General features: G+C 35.5%; 1 long non-coding RNA gene across 1 annotated transcript in view; it reads left to right on the top strand.

The window, feature by feature from the left end:
- The first annotated feature begins 205 nt into the window (after nucleotides 1-205).
- The window catches only part of LOC108361164 (uncharacterized), a 38,052-nt gene continuing 24,602 nt past the window's right edge, over nucleotides 206-13,655 (top strand). The window contains exon 1 of the long non-coding RNA XR_001847250.1: nucleotides 206-1,305. This is a non-coding gene — a long non-coding RNA (uncharacterized LOC108361164). The remainder of the gene's footprint in view (nucleotides 1,306-13,655) is intronic.

Consider the following 13,655-nt stretch of genomic DNA (forward strand, 5'->3'; position numbering starts at 1 on the left):
ACCTGCCACCCCCAAGCGGGTTGGAGGGGGGGCTGCGACAGTGCACTCGCATGCTTCTTCACTTACTCAGACGTCGGTGGCCCACCAATGNAAACACCCCCATAGACAGCACAAATGGCTTGAAGCAAAGGGAAATTTCGCTTGGTTTGTCAAACCGCTTGTGTGGTGTATTTCGCTCTTTACTCAGTCGTCGGTGGCCCACCAATAAAGCAACTCACTCAAACGGTCAGTGTCACCATGTGCGCGCTCCATTTCTGCAGACGCAATGCCGGTCGGTGACTGTTTGGGAAGTGGGAAATTTTTTCACTTGCTTAGCTCGAGGCTCATTTGCTGTGCTGCGAATTCAGTATAATTTTGCATTTCATGGCGTTGTGGCGCGTTTCCGGTAACTACTTAGCGGCATTTTCGTGACACCGAACGAAGAATTGGGTGAAGTGGACTTTGGTGACCGACCGACATACGTACATACTTACATACATACATACGCACGTATTACAAGCCGTATGAATTTGTGTGAATAAATTTCGGTTTGTTAAGTAAATTGCATCCGGCCAGTCATTAGATTCGTAAGATTAATTGCGAGAAGTCTTTCATTGCCATCTGTGGCTATTCTTCTGTTCTTTGCTTGGCTTGGCCGCTTGGCGTTTATCTCACCTACAAACGTATTACTAGATATACATACACACATGTGCATACATATGTATATTTATGTATGGACGGGTGCATGTTTGGACGTGTATTTAATGTGGCTGCTGTTATGCGTGGGTAAAATTGATTCACCCGCACACGTAACTACTTATTCGCAATCGCAGTTTGTAGTGTAATTAATTTATTTACATTTCCGTTTCGCTACGAACTAACAATGCCAGTGGAATTCATAAAGTGAAGCATTGTGGCGGAAGAGGCAGCTGTGAAGACAATACACGAATACTTACGTACATACATACATATGTATATACATTTGCAGCTCTCACATAAAATCTTGATAACAATTGCTGTTGGCATTCCGGCTGGCGATTATTTGTGCGTGGAAAAGAAGCAAATTTTAACGATTGCAATAATTCCCATTATGTGACTTAAATTGTGCACTTATAAAGACACGAGTAATAAGGGCATTCAAATATTGCATGTATGTACACGTATATTTACAAAGTGCAGATACAATAAGAAAATAACGAAGAAATATTAATTTGGTCTTTTATAAAATCAAGTGAAAATTAACTGTTGAAGTATTTATTTAAAACCAAAACTGGTTGTTGTGAGATGCTTCAGTGAGCTTGCAGTAACTGGTGTGAATAATTGAAAGTAAGTCAGGCATTAAAAAATTGAGTTTGCCAGTAAATAAGCTATCTATTTATAAACGTAATGACCAAACCAGATATTTAATTAAAAATTTCAGATGAAATATAATTTGGGTGTGCACACTTGCTTGGCTATAAGGTCATCTAGTTAAAAATTATTATTCTGTAGTGTATTTGATTTTCGTAAACTGAATAAAAATTATAGCAACATAACCGGATACATTTCGACAGGTTTATTATTAAATATATTTTATTATATAACATAAGCATTGGAATGTATAAAAGTGCTTCTTTATTGTATCGGCCTATATAAAGCTTAATTGCTGTAAAATGACAATAACTCTTACCGTAACAAGTTGTTCTGGGATTACCACACCGACAATACTTCCCAAAAATAGGGATAGTATTTCAAATAGGGTTAGTATTTCAATTGTATGTAATATTATAATAATATATTTTTTTATTTTTTTTTATTTATTTTTATTTATTTGTTTATTATTATTTTTTTTTCATCGCCGCTGCTGTCGATTTTGATTGGAATATCTTAGATTTCGTTGTTGATTCCTTTTATTTTGTATTAAGTGGATATGCCTCGATTGAATACCTGAGCCGTCCCTAAGATTTCGCTGGGCCCATGGTTTAGCCTGTATCCAAGCTCTCGCCATGTATCTGTCTACAGTGAGCTAAACCTCGCTTAAAACTTGCCGGCTTCTTCTTTTTTGTGCGAACTAGGCTTTGGACTTCCATATTCGTTATTGCGTACCTTATTCTTCTTTCGCCCTGTAACAGCCTAAGAGATTTTGGCCGAGTTCAACAAAGCACGCCAGTCGTTCCTCTTCTGTGCCAACTTACAATTAGATAATGAGATCGGTACCGTACTCCAGAAAATCNGCCGCTGCTGTCGATTTTGATTGGAATATCTTAGATTTCGTTGTTGATTCCTTTTATTTTGTATTAAGTGGATATGCCTCGATTGAATACCTGAGCCGTCCCTAAGATTTCGCTGGGCCCATGGTTTAGCCTGTATCCAAGCTCTCGCCATGTATCTGTCTACAGTGAGCTAAACCTCGCTTAAAACTTGCCGGCTTCTTCTTTTTTGTGCGAACTAGGCTTTGGACTTCCATATTCGTTATTGCGTACCTTATTCTTCTTTCGCCCTGTAACAGCCTAAGAGATTTTGGCCGAGTTCAACAAAGCACGCCAGTCGTTCCTCTTCTGTGCCAACTTACAATTAGATAATGAAATCGGTACCGTACTCCAGAAAATCGGCATTAGAGAGCGCATGCATTCCACAATTGGATCGTAAATGTCTTCTTCTTCGTGCCCGGAATAGCCCGGACTTTTTCTCCGGGCAAAAATGGATAAAGTGTCAAAGTGCATATCAGCTGCTTTGTGTTTACATGTTGCCTGCATTTACTTGGCGCTTTTAAGGAATAGTGAATGGCCTGTGGATGTATTTTCAATCTCTATACACTGAACCAAAAATCCATCTCTGGATCAAAGAAAAACTTCCCTTACTTTAAGGTAGAAAATTCTTCCGAATGAGTAAAAAATTCTCGAATTCGAATGCGTAATTTTTTTTTGTGGAATGTGTAAAAACGTACATGAAAATATGGAACCGTGGATGTAATCTATCATTTTGAGGAAATGCTGGGCATGAAAAGAGGATAAAACTCCTTTAGTGCTGTTTCATTCCCATTTTTCTTCATTTTGATTGCTGTTTTTCTTCAATTAAGAGAAGTTTTTTTTTGGGTGTATCCTTAAAATCATATTTGTGAAACCAAAATTCAATTTCCAAGAGCTTTCATTTAAGTGAAAAAAAACAAAAACAACGTTAATTAGCTGTTTCTCAAATTCTGGGCACGAAATGTGGTTTTTTGCATTCCCGTACTTCTGGATTATGTTCCATTTTTGAGAGCAAAACTTTTCGCTTATTCACTAATTACCGGATCCGGTCCGGATTGTTACGGAAAGAACGTAATGTTTGTGGGTGGGGTTGTTTGCTTTTTGCTGCCGTTAAAAAGCTCGACGAGGCTAGGCTTCTCAAGGGCCGCCTTACGCATTAATCCGGTATGCCAATATAAATAGAAAGTGAGGGGATTTGAAAAGGGATTCTCGATGAGATGGATGTGTAGGGCAATTTTGGATTAGAAGTCGCCTCTTGAATTAGTCGCCAAAGCGTCGGCAGATTTCACCACGACGATGTCATTTGTACTCTAGGAATGCTAACCACAGACAGTGACAAAACACCTGCGAATCGACAGTGTGAGGTGTCGTCTGACTACAAGCCGGTTACCCGCATCAACGGTATGTGCAATACTATATTATCACACTAGAATATTTGAAAGTTCGACAATGTCCTCTCTGTATATGATCTCACTATAATAATTTTTACAAACATTCGAAATTAAGAGTAGAACTCCACAAAACCTTCCGGCGCTCAAGCTTCTGCCTGCAATACTTGTGGAGTTCTACTCTAAGGGCTATAGATTCGAACTCAAGGTGTTGGAATCAAAAACTTTGTTAAAATCAGATGTATAAATAGAATAGGTTCTTTTGCCGAGCCTTGCCGTACTTCTGATAGACATCTGGCCGGTCATAGAAGTGCCAAAGAAGATAATAATTGAAGATTAGTTGTCAAAGGAAGACCCCAAAAACCTTCTATTCAGCAGTGGATCTTACATAATTCGTTATTATAATAACACCGACACATACAAGAAGTGGTGTGTGCTTCTAATCAGACCCACCTACCGACACGAATTTCGACCCGCTGAATCCAAATCTCCGGTCCTTTTGAATCGTTCCCACTCAACATTTCGAGTAAATTGCATAAATTGCGAATTTTTTGCCTCTTTTCCAATTTTCGCATTTTACTCAGATTCTGATCCAGCGGGTCGAAATACGTGTTGGTTGGTACCTGGGTCCGGTTAAAAGCACACACACCACTTTTTTCGTGTGCCGGTGTATCTAATAATAATAGATTGGCGCATACAATTGGTCGTATGAATAAAAACTAAGCAATTGGTTTTTCTTAAAATTTCCGACCTTTTACTTAATTAAATAATTCACACGGCCCAATTCGTTAGTGTAAGGCCGATCTTCCGCTCCGATTTGTGGGGTTGGCCTTGATGTTGTCACACAAAGCAGAGGGACCTACAGGTTTACGCCGACTCCGAACGGCGATTGTCTTTTTATGAGAATCTGTTTAATGGCAGAAATACTTTCAGAGGTTTGCCATTGCCTGGCGGAAGCAACCGCTATCTATTAGAAAACAACTTTGTTGTTTTTTTTTTATATTGCTCGGAAACTGGGCTGGAAGCCAGGCCCTACGGAATGGTAGCGCGCACTAGTAACCACTATACCACAGTGGCTGCTATAATTCGTTATACCTGCTTAGAATTGTGTTGCGCATTTTCAATAATACTCACACTTCTTTGAGCAATCAAATCAACTGTTCTTATGTCATATTTTTTTTTTACGTTGCACACTGGTCGCTGCGGTGAGCCAAGAAAAAAAGCAAGAAATTTGAATCTTTAATAATTGAAATAAGACTAATGTTTTTCAATGAAATTGCATTTTTTTGTATTTATGCCACAGTGTTTACGAATAGCTTCAAAAGAAAATCATATGCATACAAACATACATATTTATGTACATAATTAATTTGTTATTGAAATGCGATCAGCTTTAAAGTAAAGTGTTATTCAAAAGAGCAAGAAAAAGCGCAGTAACAAATACTTATTGAAGGTCATGATTCAATAATACAAGGTTAGATAATTATTGACAGTCGCGTTTTGACACTCCCTTACAAAAGGTTGCATTTACGAAGGACAGAGAAAGGAGAAGAAAGCAATCCCTTATTGCGAAAATGGTAGTAGATAAATACGCAAAGTAGGCAATTAGTAGTGAAATTCCTTTTGTAAATTCTAATGTATTTGCAGGAAATATGGCATTTTAAACGAAATATTGAACGAAATATTAATATATCTACGTGAATTACGTAATTTATGTGCTATTTAGCTACATATATAAAAACTGCAAAAGGACTCAAAATTAAAATAAAACTACTTTGAGATTTATGTAAACATCCAATTTGAAAAGAATTTATGTTTTCATCAGTTAAATGTGCTTATTTAATATGCATATACAAATAAACAAATTGCACAAAAGCTTATACTTCGATTTCACAGCAAAGCTACACTTTTTCCAAGTAAATTTGCAAAGAAGCAACACCGTGCCACTGCTAAGGCAGCGGTGCGAGAGAGACAACTGTCAGTTTATCGAACCTTGTATTATTGAATCATGATTGAAGGTAATCAAAATGAATATTGAAAAGGATTTTATTTTTATTCCATTTAAATGTTCCTAACTTGGTTCAATGGATTTCTTATGTGTACATACATATGTACATATAATAGTTAAGCAAGTATCTTTGTTAGTGTTTTCTCCCCCCAGCTAAAGATTGGTTTCTGTGTTGCTCTTATTTCTTCAAGTATGATTCTAAACTATTACTATTTATCTGCCAAAAAATGCCACTCGCTGTGTTGCTGAAACTATATACCGTGCAATTGCGATATATTTCGCGGTTGCGTGGATAGTTTTGTGCTTCGATCTCCTGTCCGAGGACCATTTAAATTAGAAAAAGTGTTTTTCGAACAGCGGCCGTTTCTCGGCAGGCATAGCCAAACCTCCCAGTGTATTTCTGACTTGAAAAAGCTTCTCATTAAAACCATTTGCCTTTCGGCGGCGGCATATAATTGTATGTCAATTTGTTTTACAAATAACTTTAAGACGGACACCAAAAATGAGAGGAGAAGCTCTGTCAAGCGCCTGAATATTCTACATATATACATACATATATATCTGTGTTCGTATGGAAAAGTAGCTTATGTCGAAAGGCTGGCTTTAGTATAAATCGGCATTCGCAGCATACGATTGCGAATGACTTACGGGCACTAAGCCGTTAAACAACTTTTAACAAATAAACGTGCAAGAAATAGTTCCGATACTAGAAAGTCAATATTCTTTTTAAGTCTCATCAAAAAATTCCTTGTCGTTTAAAAAATAAAGGGAATGCCGCATTAAACTAAAGCCGGCCTTTCGACATAAGCTACTTTTCCACACGAACACAGATATGTACGTAGTAGGGGAGCCCAGGATCTAAAGGCTTCCAAAAATGTAAAAAAAAAAGTGGAGCTCTGCCATCACGATGCCCTGGTCGTGCTGTTCCATAATCTGATAATTATCTGGAGGAATTTGCTCAAGCTGACATTTTAAAACAATTTTTTTCTTAAACCAACACAGAAACAACTGAACAACTGAACTTAGAAAACATATTCTTATTAGTAATGAAGAAAATCTGAGAAAATATAATCTAATATATAAAAATCTCGTGTCACGGTGTTTGTGGTCAAACTCCTCCTAAACGGCTTCACCGATCTTTATCAAATTTTTTGTGTATATATGGTAGATATGAGAATCGAATGTGAAGTCTGTTTCATACCGCTAGCTGCAGGGGGCGTGGCACCTCCCATACAAACCGAATTTTTCATACTGAATATGCCGGAAAATGTTCATGGAAGAGGACTCGAACATGGTATGGAGATATATGAAATCAATCCCATACTCTTAGAGAAAATTGGGGCTATTTGAAAAGGGAGCCTCTCAAACGCACTGAAACTATTAAGTATGTTTGTACGGAAATACACTTTTGCTAGGTTATTTAAGACGGCAATGGAAATATGCCTGCTGACAACCACCAAACCGTAATATTAGAAGATAAATGCGTCACTGAAAATCATGAACGTGAACTGTTGGTGAAAATGTTGGACCAAAATGTTTCAATACAAAAAAAAATTAATTTGGGCGGGACGAAGTTTTGCCGAAAAGAATAAGTGTGTATGAGAAAAAAATTCATCAAAATTATAGTGAAAGGCATGCCAGTCAACCAATATTTTCTATATTTCAGATTTATAATTCCCATAGTAAAAGTATTGTGTACACAAAATTTCATGAAAACCGGATGACACAATCAATTCAATCCCTACTTACTGCACTTCATATTTCTCTTTAGTTAGATTCCAAGGAATCGGAGCTAATTTACTATTTTTGTCGTCAGACATGACCACTGTAAATTAACTAAAATGTATATTAATGTGCTATTGAGGTAAACTAATACTTTTTTTTCCGAAAATGTGTATAATACACATGTACATACATTTCTATGTATGAATGTATATAAACAGCTCACATAAGTTTCATTCTCTTTTTGATAAGCACATTTTTTTTCGAATGACAGAAACACATTTGTTTGCGTCACAAAACCAATAAACTAGGAACGACTACCATTTTGTTGACTTAATTGAAATCGCGATTAAATGCTATAGGTCATTAGATATAACGGTATGGTATCTATGTATATCTAAATATAATTCGCATGCCAGAGGGGAAATTACAAATGAGAAAAGGGCTAGGAGTGAAGTATTACTTAAGTAGTTCGGCGAATGAATATTTTGGGTAAGAAATGAGATGTCTTTTTTTTTTTAATAAATTGGTGTATATGCAGGGTTATGTAGACTTACAACGCCGACTTTGTTGAGAAATCGGTTATGTTTTTTGTCATCATTGAAGATTTAGCATAGTTCCACTCGTACTTATACAACAAACGTATCCACAAAGGAAAACCTTCATCGGGATGTACATATGTACATATATTTAGTTCAAAACTTGATCATTAAACCATTGATGAGTGCAAGACCATTAGAAATCTATTACGAGTAACAGTTAATTTCAAATTTGGAAAATATTAGCTTTAACATTTCTAGTTTACATTGGCTATAAATACTTCAAGTACCGTATTTACAGTTTACAGTTAACCCACATTCGGAAGTAAGCGTAAATTTTCATTACAATTTGGAAACTGTGAAAACAGCACTTAATATTAACCTTACCGACTTAAGACAAAAACATCATTTAATGATTTCAATGTAATTTTCGTCAGCAGATTCAGAATCAGCACATCAAAATGCCAGAACAAGACCTCTTCAATTTGTGTGCGCCTCTGGATTTTTAATTGTTACTTATTCATTGTGTTCCTTGCAGTGTGGCCAGTACGATTTATATCCCTGAAGCAATTCTTTCTTTCCACCGGCTACGAGTTACTGATGATTTTTATACAAAACTCTTAAAGGTCTTTAAAATATAATTGGCTCAGCTTAACCCTGGAGTATTAATGCTATTTTTAACATATGTATATTTAGCATTGATTTCCTTAAGTTTTACGCCATCAATCGTGAAACAATTTTCTATATGTTCGTTTATTTAATATTTTCTAAGCTAAGTAAAATAAAAGTTACGCTGTTTTTTTATAATTTTAATATTGAAAATTTAATTTAAAATAACACATTTTCACGGAATAGTGCTACAAACAATTGAAATTTATTATTTATGTGCTTGACATTTTCTCAAATTAAGCTTTGTTTTCACCGGCTTCATACGGTTAAAAAGTATAAAAAAATTAGAAAATCTCATAATTTTTGAAGTTGTTTTAGTTGAAAATTCAGTTTTTTTTTTCGAAATTAACAGTGTTTTGAAAATAAAATCTGGTAACACTGCCCGTGACAGAGTTTAATATAAAATATGCTTATGTTAATTTCAAATAGAAAAATGCGTATAAAAGACATATCCCTTACAATAAAAAACCCCACATACATATATTTACAATTTAGCAACTAAGAAAATTTAACCTTTTGAAATTCATTCATTCTATTCTAATTCAATTCACGAAGTTGTACACTGCGTATGAGTGACAACTAAGCTGTGAGCTACTAGAACTCCCCACACGAAAAGAAGAAACCAGTTGAAATGAAAGGCAAAAGTCTTCGTTTCAAACAAATGCCACTACTAACGGGTTTTATCAGAGTTTTGCATTCATAAATGTTACTACTTTATAGCTAAATACATATGTATGTATGTACATTAGAGTGGTCCAAATTTTGTATGGGGTAAAAATTCATCGTAGAAAACGGGGAAGCACCTTGGTTTCTTCCTTTTGGTATTTGTAATATCTATACCAACTTTAAATTTTATACTGTGACCAATACAGGGTGCTCAATGACCTTAAAATGCCCTACTGACTCCCTTTGGGACTCACAAAAATATTCATGATTTTTATAAAAAGCTAGTGTTGCCATGACAACAGAAGCTGATAATATTCTTTTCATCTAATTTAAATTTGAAATCGTCTTAGCTTGCTTAACGAATTGTTTGGTTAATATACTTGTAGAGTAAAATATAAACATTTTGTGGGCATCCTCTAAATTTATTAGAAACTTAAAGTTTGGTGCCAGCAACTCTTGCGGCAAGAGGAAAAATTTTGGAAGGTGGCCCCAACTCTAATTTTTTTTTGGACCACTCTAATGTACATATGTATGTACATACTTATATTCCTTCCGCAACGATGAGGCGAAAGTCATTCATTATTGTGATGATGAAAGGCGGTATTCACGAACACACATATGTATACACAAATATGCACACACACTCATAAACAGTGATGGGCATACAAAATTCTATATGCAAAACTTTAGAAGAGACACAAATATGATACCCACAGATTCATTAGATAGCTTTGTAGAGGTATTTCGTTTGATGTTGGATCTTATTCGGAAAGTGTTAGACGTTATGGCGCAGTATCAAAAACAAGATTCTGCCTTTGGAAAGCAGCCAACTATGCTTTGGAAAATATGAAGAGTTGGTATATTTATGACATCCAGATTTACTTGGTGTACCATATGTACATTAGAGTGGTGCAAAAAAATTTTTTTTTTTTTTGGGGTAGGGTTTGGGGCACTTCCCAAATTTTTTCTTGTTGCCGAAAGAGGTGCTGGTACCAACTTTCAGTTTCCAAGTATAAATATAGGGGATGCTCATGATGCTCATATTTTACTCTAGATGTATTGTGTACATATGTATATTAATCAAACAATTGGTTAAGCAACCTAAGAACATTTAAAATTTAAATTATCTAAAAAATATCAAAAGCTTCAGTTGTCATGGCAACAGTAGCTTTTTATAAAAATCATCAATATGTTTGCTAGTTTCATCAGCGATCCAGTAGAGCATTTCAATTTCACAGTAGAAAATTCAAAGTTGGTATATATATTACAAATTTTCTAGAGACATTTTGCCCCCATACAAAAATTGGACCACTCTAATGTACATAAACTCTGGTTTAAATTTCGTTCGGAGCTCAACGCTAATGCCACGCATGAACACGCGACTTGGCAACGGGGGGATTGCCGTTCCTTGTGAACGCTTTCCATTGGCCTAGAACCGCTTGTTTTCACATCGCCATAACGCCAGCAATCTCGCAAAGCTGCCGCCTAACAAAGGATGACACTTATATGAAAGTAAAAAAAATACATCTTTTGTTTTTCGCAATGTCGCGCATTTTAAGCCGCTAACTGTGTTTTCATTGTTGTGCCCCATTGCCGCAGGGGCTGCCACACTTTTAGCGTTTTGTGACTATTTCCATTGAAGGATGCTGCAGATGTTTTGCTATCTATGTATGTATGTAGACACAAAACCACACCAAATGCCACTACTCGCCAAATCTCAAAAACTTCAATACACACACACACACACAAATCCAGATATGTATGTATGTATATACGAACAAAGGAATGCTACCACGCGAAAAAGACTACGAAATGAGTGCAGAAATTATGAAAAACGGTCCCGAGTGGGCATTTAGTGAAGTGTGACAGAGAATGCGTACGCGAATGTGTGAAGCTCTCAAAGCTCATTGCCGAATAGGGCTTTGCGTTGAAAATATATGAATCGAAAACGCTGTCAAAAGTTGCTCTTCCTTGGTGGCGTAGGTAATTAAAATGCAAGGCGATTATATTGCTTTGGGCTGCTCCAGTTTGACGCCATTGTTTTCTCCTTCAAACACATTAAACATTTATTCGACTTCAGTGTTCTGTGGCACAGTGTTCGCACACCCTCCTCAAAAGAGGCACAACTCAAAAATCAGATCCGGAAATATAACTGCTTGTGGATCGTACAGATTCAAGGCAATTAACACAAAACCAAGTATAAAGGTAGTTTTCTAAATAAATAGTTAGAGAATATAATCATGAAAAAAAAATATTTGCATTAATTCGAGATAAATACTACGAATTGATTTATGCAAAAACATTGACATAATCTTTTTTGAGTTGTGTCTCTTTTCTGGGAGATACATATGTACATATGTATGTACATATAATCAGGCATACAATAAAAGCAGCCAAAGCGAAATTTATGTATAACAAAAATGACATAAATACATTAAATCAGAATGGCAGACAATAGCGCTGCAGTAGTTGTCAATGAATTTGTTATTCTGTCGCTGAAAGTTCAGAGCTTTTATAGCTTTCACATGTGTTGGGCAATGCTTTTTAGACAAAAATTAGCGATTTTTTTTGCATCTACAAGAAGACGCCACGAGGTTGCGTCACCTCTGAATCGTCAATTTATTGAATGGGAGCTTCATTTGCACCCAATTAACATCCCTTGTGAATATCTGACGGCCGCGAGTAAATTTTTTTCACACATTTTTAACCCTTCCGTACGCGCACCCCCACCATGTAAGCTGGCACTTTACCGGCCAGAAACATAAATGTGTAAAATATAAAATGTTGGGAAAACAAGCTTGAATTTTGTATGAGGCTTAACTCTACATTCACGTAATTGACATTGCGAAATATGTGGTGCCCGTGTACGCATGGTAAACTGGGTTTTGGTATAACATAGAATATCCAAAGGTCAAATCAAATCAACCCTAACAGCACATTCATGCTTCTCGCATAAGGGGGACGATATGTCCTATCGACAGTTAACTCAAAATTGATTAAAATTCTTTTAAACATACTTAAGTTATAGTAAAAACGACTAGTCGAACAATCGAATGGGCCGTTCCGCAGACATATCTTACTCGATTTTTCTCTTTTCATTCGGAGTATTTTTTTGTGTCCATATATACTACCATTTTATTACAAAAAATTATTTCTGCATGATATGGTGATAGAATTTTTTATCGAATTTAATTAGAAGAAATTTAGTAATGGTTTTTGAGATTTTACAAGACCGGACTCTTTGGCAATATTTTCAATATTGTCTTATACATACATATGTATGTATATCGACTTGTGCAAAGCTTTCTCTGATCTTATAAAATAACCTCTTCAAAGAACAGTGAAACTTCACTTATAAGCTGGTGATTCATTTAAAATTTAAGGCCAAGTTTGTCTATGTTGTTTTCTTATCGAAAAAATAATAAGTTTAAATACCGCTACAATATATATTGCACAAATTAATTTGTTTCATTCAACTTCAGGATTATTTTTTTCTACCATTTTAACGAACATTTTAATTTGTCAAAATACAATTACTGCAGAGTAGAACAAAAACACACCCACACACCCAATGTGGTAAGTGCTCTGCTCCCATGCAAAGGGACATAGAATCTGCAGCTGCTGTTATTCAGAAAATAAATTTTTCGGCATGTCATGAAAACTGTTTAACTGACTGTCCGTTGGTTAGTCGCCTGTCCTGGCTGCCCGCTTGGTATATGGCAAGCTCTACATCAACAGCGACATGTGCACAGTGCACGTATGAGGATCTCACGTATGTACATTAGACTGCATCACTCCCCATACAAAAAAAGGTACTATTTTTCCATTGGAATTATAAAATCTATTATATTTTAAGACGTCCACCAAAATATTTCGAAAAAATATTAAGATTTAAGTGAGCTGGACCAATTTCAAAATATCTCCAATAATGTAGTTTTTTATGAATAAAAATAGTTTCTTAAAAATATTTTTTTTAAAAAATCCCCTAAAATGACAAAACGGTTTAAGCTTAAAAAATTTGCATAAAAATATTTTTAAAAAATTAAAAAAAAATCTTAACGGAATCGTAATGATGAGATTTTTGATGCTGTTTTTTTAACTTTTTTCAAAGATTGGTATAAGAAAAACTTGAATAACAGAGCCTAAACTCTTCTGATTTAGACTTAAGAGGTGTCGGTGGAAAAGTATTTTTTCACCCTTTTTATTTCTTTGCTAATAAGATCATTCAGGGGATGAAAGAGAAAGGTAGGGTGAACGAACGTCATTCAAAGTTAAATTAAGATGTGTTGGTATTTGAAAAAAAAAATTGGGACACGAATGATTTTTTTTGGACAGAAATAAAAACAGTGAAAATACCTTTCTACTGAGATCCCATAAGTCTAAATCAGAATAGTTTTGGCCCAGTTATTCAAGTTTTTCGTAAATCAATCTTTGAAAAAAGTAAAAAACAGCATCA

The sequence above is a fragment of the Rhagoletis zephyria genome, unplaced genomic scaffold (assembly GCF_001687245.7).
Source record: "Rhagoletis zephyria isolate East Lansing unplaced genomic scaffold, Rhagoletis_zephyria_1.1 Rzeph_scaffold_00706, whole genome shotgun sequence".
In the NCBI taxonomy this organism is placed as follows: Eukaryota; Metazoa; Arthropoda; class Insecta; order Diptera; family Tephritidae; genus Rhagoletis; species Rhagoletis zephyria.